The sequence below is a fragment of the Galeopterus variegatus genome, unplaced genomic scaffold (assembly GCF_000696425.1).
Source record: "Galeopterus variegatus unplaced genomic scaffold, G_variegatus-3.0.2 Scaffold1505, whole genome shotgun sequence".
Classification (NCBI taxonomy): Eukaryota; Metazoa; Chordata; class Mammalia; order Dermoptera; family Cynocephalidae; genus Galeopterus; species Galeopterus variegatus.
This window is the reverse complement of record NW_007727616.1, coordinates 75,772-84,242: the sequence shown is the minus strand read 5'-3', so window position 1 is coordinate 84,242 and position 8,471 is coordinate 75,772.

The following is an 8,471-nucleotide window of genomic DNA, read 5'->3' as shown; positions in this document are numbered from 1 at the left end:
TTATGGTTTTAATTTGCATTTTCATGATGACTATTGATGTTGAATCATTTTTTTTTTTTTTTTTTTTTTTTTTTGTCTTTTTCCGGGTCCGGCATCGGATCGCAACCCTCAGGGTCACCCCCGTACCGGACCGGGACCGGCAACGGGATCGCAACCCTTGGTGTTGCTCCCGCGCCTCGCTCAGCCAGTGAGCGGGAACCGGTCTGTATGTGGGATCCGAACCCTCGGGCGGGAGCGCCGCCGTGCTTCCCAAGCGGCGCACTATCCAGTGCGCCACCAGGCCGGCCCAAATCATTTTTTATATGCACATTGGTCTTTTAAGTATCCTTTTGTGTGAAGTGTCTTTTGGTGACTTTTAAAATTGGGTTGTTTGTCTTTTTGTTATTCATTGGTAGAAATTCTTTATATATTTTGCAGGAGTCCTTTCTCAGATACATATATTTGCATATATTTTCTACAGGTATTTACACATGGGATAAATGCAGGAAGAAATTGATAAACCTGAGCATTTTTTTTTTTTTTTAAAGATGACCGGTAAGGGGATCTCAACCCTTGGCTTGGTGTTGTCAGCACCACGCTCAGCCAGTGAGCAAACCAGCCATCCCTATATAGGATCCGAACCTGTGGCCTTGGTGTTATCAGCACCGCACTCTACCGAGTGAGCCACGGGCCGGCCCAAACCTGAGCATTTTACTGGGATTTTTTGGTTATCAATGGAGGGCAGTCCTGTATATTGTTCTTTTTTTCCTTTTTGTCGTTTTTCGTGACCGGTAACGGGACCGCAACCCTCGGTGTCGTGCCCGTACCGCGACCGGCAACGGGATCGCAACCCACAGTGTCACGCCCGCACCGCGCTCAACCAGTGAGCGGACTGGTCTCTATATGGGATCCGAACCCTTGGCGGGAGTGCCGCCATGCTCCCAAGCACCGCACTCTACCGAGTGTGCCACTGGGCCGGCCCCTGTATATTGTTCTTTACAGCCTTACGTGTTGGGAATGCACATGCTGATTTTGAGAGGGTTACTGTTGATGTTTTCAGTTAGTTTCTGGATTATGGGTGTTTCTGTTATCTATTGCTGTGGAACAAACCAGCCTACAACTTAGTGGCTTAAAGTAACTATTTGCTTATGATTTAAGTGCGTTGGCAATTTGGGTAGGGCTCACCTGGCACAGCTTTCCTCTCTGTTCTGCATGCTGGGCTCATTCATGTGTTTGTGGTCAGTTGGCAGGTTGGCTAGGGGCTGGTTGGACTTGAATAGCCTCATTCACATGTCTAGCATTGGGCTGGAGCTGTCAGCTAGGTTGCTATGGCCTCTCCTGTAGACTGGCTTGGTTTCTTTGCATGATGGCTAGCTTCCAAGAGGGTGAGAGTAGAAGCTGCAGGGCCTCTTGAGCCCTGGGCTCATAATTTGCACTGTCATTCATGCTGCGCACTGTTGGTCAAAACAAGTTACAAGGCCAGCTCAGATTCAGGGAGAGGGGAAATGAACTCCATTTCTTGATGGGAATTGCTGCAAATAATTGTGGCCATGTTAAAAATGGGCATTCTTCTTCCTTATTTCTCTTTTTCCCTTTCTCTTTCTTTCTTTCGTTCCTTTTAAATGAAATGGATGATATTGGTTGGTTGGTTGGTTGGTTGGTTGGTTGGTTTTTATTGCTTTGACTTGACTTTTTTGAAGTTCTTTTAGAACAAAGTTTACTTGGCTAAAGGATGTCTTCTGTGATTACTTGGCATAGCCAGGGGCTGATATTTTCAGGTCCTGACTCTGTAACTTTTCCAAATTACCATAATAATACCAAACATCTGTTAATGCTGAAAATATTAATTTCTCTAGGTGATTTTTTTTTTTAAATTGGTAATTGCTGAGGGTTAACACTCTGGTCCTTTTATGGGCTCTGTTCCCAGCCCTTCCATGGCTTATTAGTCATCCAGGTTTACCAATATGGGCCTGAAATGCTAACTTTTATTGCCAGGTGCTCAGTGAAGTCAGGAAGGAAAGCTTCTATAGCAGGAGGAGGTGTCTGGATTGTAGTTGTCTTGAGCAGACAGTGTTTTTATATGTGAAATAAACAAGAATCTTGGGCAAGGCTCAGATGTCAGTGACATGTCAGCCCATCAAGGTGAATCAGCAGAAGTCTTAGGTGAGGTGACAGTGTCAGCACAATGAGCCCCTTGCCCTGAGTTTATTCGGTGTCTTATTAAGGGAACTGTCATAGCCCTTATTTTAGAGAAAAGTAATTGTCATTGTTCAAGATTCAGCTGACTTTAAAAACTATTTTGGAGGGGAAGGTCACTTTCAGTATAGGTTCACCATTATAAGTGACCTGTGGCTGTTTTTCAGATGATAGCCATTTTAGTGTGCACAAGTGTTGCAGTTGTTAGGATCTTTAAAACTTGTCCCCAGGTGACTACAAGCTATTCTGTTTCTGCGAGTAAGTTAATTGTCTTGGATCCCAGAAACATAGATTTTTTAGTAGTTTTTGATTTATCTAAATTATAACACCAGTGATAATTTGATAGGAATAGGAACTCAGAGGTGGCATTTTATTACAAAAGATGAATGTTGGCGGCTAAATATAGCTGATTAGAAGACTAGGACAAAGTATCTTTTTCTGATGGACAGGTTCTTTATTAAAGCTTTAAAGAATGCTGTACTAGTCAAAAGGCTGGACAGAATCTTCTCATTCCTGAGAGGTTATCTTTAAGGCATTTGGAGTGGGTCACAGAACTCTTATCAGCAGTGAATCTCTCACAGGTGTTTGCAACTTGGGTCAATTTAGCCGTAAGTTGTTCTGGGCTATGAGGCACTCAATGCAATGCTCATAGCCAGATCTTTCGCAATTGCTGCTACCTGAGAAGATTGGATTTGGGCCCGGAAGAGCCAGAGAACAGTTGCCAGATATGATTACCATCTTATTTTCTGAGTGTAAATTTTAACCATCAGAGAAGGGAAGGGATATTTCTGAGAATACATGGCAGATTGTTAGAATGAAAAAGAGAATACAGGGTTTTGACAGCTTAGTCTTATTAGCTGTACAAATAAGTTTTAAATACCTTAAAAAACCTAAGTTTACTCCACCTCAGAGGAAGTACTTAGCTTTGCAAATTAATCAGACAATTAGAAAACTATTTCAGTGTTTATAATGTGTCAGACACTATTTGGCATTGCAAGTATAGATATAAACAAGATATATGAGATTTCTGCCCTCAAAGAGCTTACATTTTTGTCTGGGAAGATAGACAATTTTCAAGTAAATAAATGAGATAATTACAGATTATGATAAGTACTGTGAAGAAAATAGATGTGGTGATGTGATAGTGCAAGGGAGGAGAGGGGGATACTTCAGATTGGGTGGTCAGGGTAGATAGACCTCTTTGTAGTGACATATGAACTATTCCATGAAGGGGAGGCAGAACCAGCATTTCCTTGATAGAAGAGGAGTGTCTTGGGCAGAAGGAACAATGAATTGCAAAGGTCTTGTGGGAAGTGTTTAGTTTGGTATGTTCAAGAATAGGCAGAGTTCAGATTTTGTAGGGCTCTGTAGACCTTGCATGGGGTGATGGGAAACCATTGGTGGGAGGCAGCTGGTTGAACAAGGAAGCTAAATGATCTGACTTATATTTTAAAAAGATCACTCATACCTCTCTGGGGAGAATGGATTACAGGGTAGAAAGAATGGAAGAGATTAGTTAAGAGGCTATTGCATCTTTATTTAAAAAATGTAAACTATTTGGGGGTTATGCAGGATGGAAGGCAGAAAGGAATTAAAGTTTTTAGAAAGTATTCCACTTTTAATTATGATAAGATTACAGCTAGGGCAAAAAAAAACCCATTACAGCAATAAGTACTAGTGTGTGTTTTGAATTATGTTGCTCTTATTCAGAGTTGTAGAGTGACTTCTTGGTGTAGCAAGGGTTTCCTCAGTGTGAACCCACTGTGACCACAAAGTTCAGACACATCTGAGCATGGTTTGAGGGCCTGTGGGGAAAAGTAACTAGTAATTTCTTTGCATGGGGGCAAAAAGACATTTGGTGGGAAAAAATTCACTAGATGGGTAATGATTTAGGGGCAAGGTTGGTCAAAAGGGGAATGGCAGTATCCTCTGGCCATGCCTTCCCAATAACCAACTCCCACACATCCTTGATGTCAAAACTCTGAGGTGCAGGGGCCATGAAGAAGCTAGAAGAGCTTTTTCATGGAAATTTTTATAAGATATCAAGAGGGCAGAATCTAGCGATGGGGTATTTGTGGAACAGAGTTGTAAAACAAAATGGTGAGTTAGGGATACTTCTCACTTTAGCAAAGAACATGGTAGGGCTTAGGTATTTTGAGGGTTTCCAAGAAAATAGAATGGTTTGGGCATATTAAGGGTTCCAGTGGTGGCAGTCAGCACTCAGGCCTCCTGAAGTGGATTAAGCAGCAGCCAGCCCTCAGGGTCTTATAATAGTAGTAATAATAACAATTACTATAGGGGCTGCCCAGTTATCTCAGATGGTTAGAGCATGGTGCTGATAACACCAAGGTTTGGTGTTGGATCTCTGTACTGGGCAGCCACCAAAATAAATACATACATACATACTATAGTTGGGGTGAGAAGATATTAAATTATATGTTTGCAATGTTTACTTATACTTGCAGAAGAAAATTCTGTCGGTGTTGGATCTCTGTACTGGGCAGCCACCAAAATAAATACATACATACATACTATAGTTGGTGTGAGAAGATATTAAATTATATGTTTGCAATGTTTACTTATACTTGCAGAAGAAAATTCTGTGTCTGGCCTTTCTTCATTTCTGCTTCTCACTTACTAATAGAGATTCTAGATTTCCTTGCTGAGTTCTAGACTTGTCTTGTGTAATGGATAAAAAAACAGCTGAAGAATTTCAAGGAATAAGACTGGATGATTAATTTATATTAGAAAGTAGACCAAGAACTGGTTATAGGAAGAGGGGATCAATAGAGGGGAAAGAGCCAAATTAGCAGTTTTTTTATTGTGAATTGAGAGTGTGAATGGATATGGAGGGTTCAGGTCAGGTGCAGCATTATGAGAAACATTGTGAGCAAAAGGAATTGGGAAAGATGATATAAAGAGATACTGCTGTGGATTTTGAATTAGATCTCTTTATTTTCTTTGAGGGTCTCAATATATTAAGATTTAAAATTGCTTTTAACATGCTTTTTTCTTTTTTTTTTTTTTTTGAGGTTAGACTTGTTTCTTATATGTGATGCCATTCCAGCACTGCACTCATGGAGGCTGAGCGTTTATTCAGGTAATAATAGTTAACATTTATGGTGCACTTCTATGTGCTAAGCAACAAACTAAGTGCTATACCTGTATTTTCATTTAGTCCTCACACAGCCCCATGGGGTTGGGAGTATTATTGTATCCATTTAATAGATGAAGAAATTGAGATGCAGAGAGTTTATCAAGATTAAGTTGAATTAAAGCTGAATTAAAAAAATAAAAAAAAATCTATAGCTGTAGTCAAAATGAGAGATGCTTGTAGTTTGGGTTAGATGTTATTGCTTACCTGCCATAAATATCATGAGTATAAACTGGTTTTGATTGACCTTCACCACAAATTCCATTATTTTTTCCCAGTAGTGAATATGTTATACTTTTTGTTTGTCTCTAAAACAATGGACATACCTTTTGGTTTAAAAAAAAAAAATCTGGATTTGGATTTTTAACGTTAAAGCTTTTCTAAGTTTTTATAAAGAAGATTAAAAATTTTGAAATAATTTAAATTTATTTGAGTGAATATCTGTATAAGGTATATATCTATAACTGGGGAATTCTTTTTTTTTAAAGATGACTGGTAAGGGGATCTTAAACCTTGACTTGATGGTGTCAGCACCACGCTCTCTGAAGTGAGCTAACTGGCCATCCCTATATAGGGATCTGAACCCTTGGCCTTGGAGTTATCAGCACCACACTCTCCCAAGTGAGCCACGGTCTGGCCCCTGGGGAATTCTTTCTTAAGAAGTGATTAATATAGGGGCCGGCCGGGTGGCGCACTGCTGTGGTGCGCTGCTTGGGAAGCGCGGTGGCGCTCCTGCCGAGGGTTCGGATCCCACATACAGACCGGTTCCCGCTCACTGGCTGAGCGAGGCGTGGGGGCAACACCGAGGGCTGCGGTCCCGTTGCCGGTCCCGGTCCGGTATGGGGGCGACACTGAGGGTTGCGATCCGTTGCCGGACACGGAAAAAGACAAAAAAAAAAAAAAAAAAAAAAAGAAGTGATTAATATAGATAACAGAAGTCTCTTTTTGATTTTTTTCTCACTTGAGATAGTGTTCACAGGTCTTTTTAGCTTTAAGGAACTTTATTGGGTTTCTTATAGGAGTTTTCTTGGTGAATCTAAATGCTTAATTACAGATCACATTAATTGCAGTACTTTCTAGATACAGTGGAAACTGGGAGGGTTTCTAGCACCACCTACTGAAGATCAGTCAAAAGTGGAGATTGAGCATCTGAAATTATAATGTAGGTTAATGGAAATATTTTTATGGTTATAAAAATTCAAATTTATGTGCTATTTTCAGTGGTTGTCCGTGTGTTGTTTTGTCAAGTGTTGTATATACACTCAGCTAGGTAAAGTAAAATTGCTTTTAATACTACCTTATCAGTTGAGTGGCCAGCATAAGTATATTTGCCTTGTTTCCCTTTCTTCATCTTTTTTAAAAAAAGAGCTTAATTGAGGTCTAACTGACAAACAGTAAACTGCACATATTAAGGGTGTACAATTTGGGCTGGCTGGTTGGCTCAGAACATGGTGCTGATAACATCAAGGTCTAGGGTTTGATCCCTGTAATGGCCAGCTGCCATCCCCTCCCCCCCCCCCAAAAAAAAGTGTACAATCTTAAGTTTTGATGTGTACACCCTCATGGGTGGTGAAACAAATCACCACAATCAAGATAATGAACCTATTTATCACCTCTACAAACTTCTTTATCCCCAATTGTAATCCTTCCCCCAGCCTTCAGATAACCACTGCTGTTACTTTATGTCACTATAGAATAGTTTGCATTGTCTAGAATTTTATATAAATGGAATCATAGAGTATATGTATTCTTCTATTTATTTTTGGTCTGGATTTTTTTACTCAATAATTATTTTGGTATTCTTCTGTGTTGTTGTATGTATCAATAGTTCATTTCTTTTTCTTGCTGAGTAGCAGTCAGTTGTATAGATATAACACAATTTGTTCATCCATTCACTTGCCAATGGACATTTGGGTTGTTTCCAGTTTTTGGCTATTACAAATAAAGCTGTGCTATAAATATTTATGTATAAATCTTTGTATGGCCATATACTTTTTTCCCCTCCAAGTCAATTTCTCTTTTAATTGAGGTGGAATTCATATCACACAATTAGTAATTTAAAAGTGTACAGTTCATTGATATTTAGAGTATTAGCTTTCTCTAGTTTCTAAACTTGTTTATCCTTTCATAAACCACCCCATATTCATTAGGCAATCACTCCCCATTTCATCCTCCCCCCATTTCCTGATAAACTCTAATCTGCTTTCTGTCTTTATGGATTTGCCTTATAAAAGGAATCATGCAATATTTGACCTTTTGTGTTTGACTTCTTTCACTTAACGTAATGTTTTTGAAGTTTACTCAAGTCATAGCATGTGTCAATACTTTGTTCCTTTATATGGCTGAATAATATTCCATTGTTTATATTTATAATAATTTTTTTATCCATTCATCAGTTGATGGACATTTATGTTGTTTTCACCTTTTGGGTATTATGAATAATGCTGCTGTAAATATTCATGTAAAAGTATCTGTCTGAGTCCCTGCTTTCAATTCTTTTTTTTTTTTTTAACTGGGGAATTCTTTTTTTTTAAAGATGACTGGTAAGGGGATCTTAACCCTTGGCTTGGTGTTGTCAGCACCACACTCAGCCAGTGAGTGAACTGGCCATCCCTATATAGGATCTGAACCCATCGCCTTGGTGTTATTAGCACTGCACTCTCCTGAGTGAGCCACGGGCTGGCCCTCTTTTTTTTTTTTTTTTAAAGATGACCGGTAAGGGGATCTTAACCCTTGACTTGGTGGTGTCAGCACCATGCTCACCTGGTGAGCCAACTGGCCATCCCTATATGGGATCCAAACCCGTGGCCTTGGTGTTATCAGCACCACACTCTCCTGAGTGAGCCACGGGCCAGCCTACCTGCTTTCAAGTCTTTTGGGTATATACCTAAGAGTGGAATTGCTGGGCATATGGTAATTCTGTGTTCAACTTTTGTTGTTGTTGTTGTTGTTGTTGTTGTTGTTGTGGGTTGGCCAGAAAGGGGATCTGAACCTTTGACCTTGGTGTTATAACACCGCACTCTAACCAACTAAGTTACCTGGCCAGCCTAAAAACAACTCTTTTTTTTTTTTGGTGGCTGGAAAGTAAGGGGATCCAAACCCTTGACCTTGGTGTTACCAGCACCACGCTCTAAGCTAACTG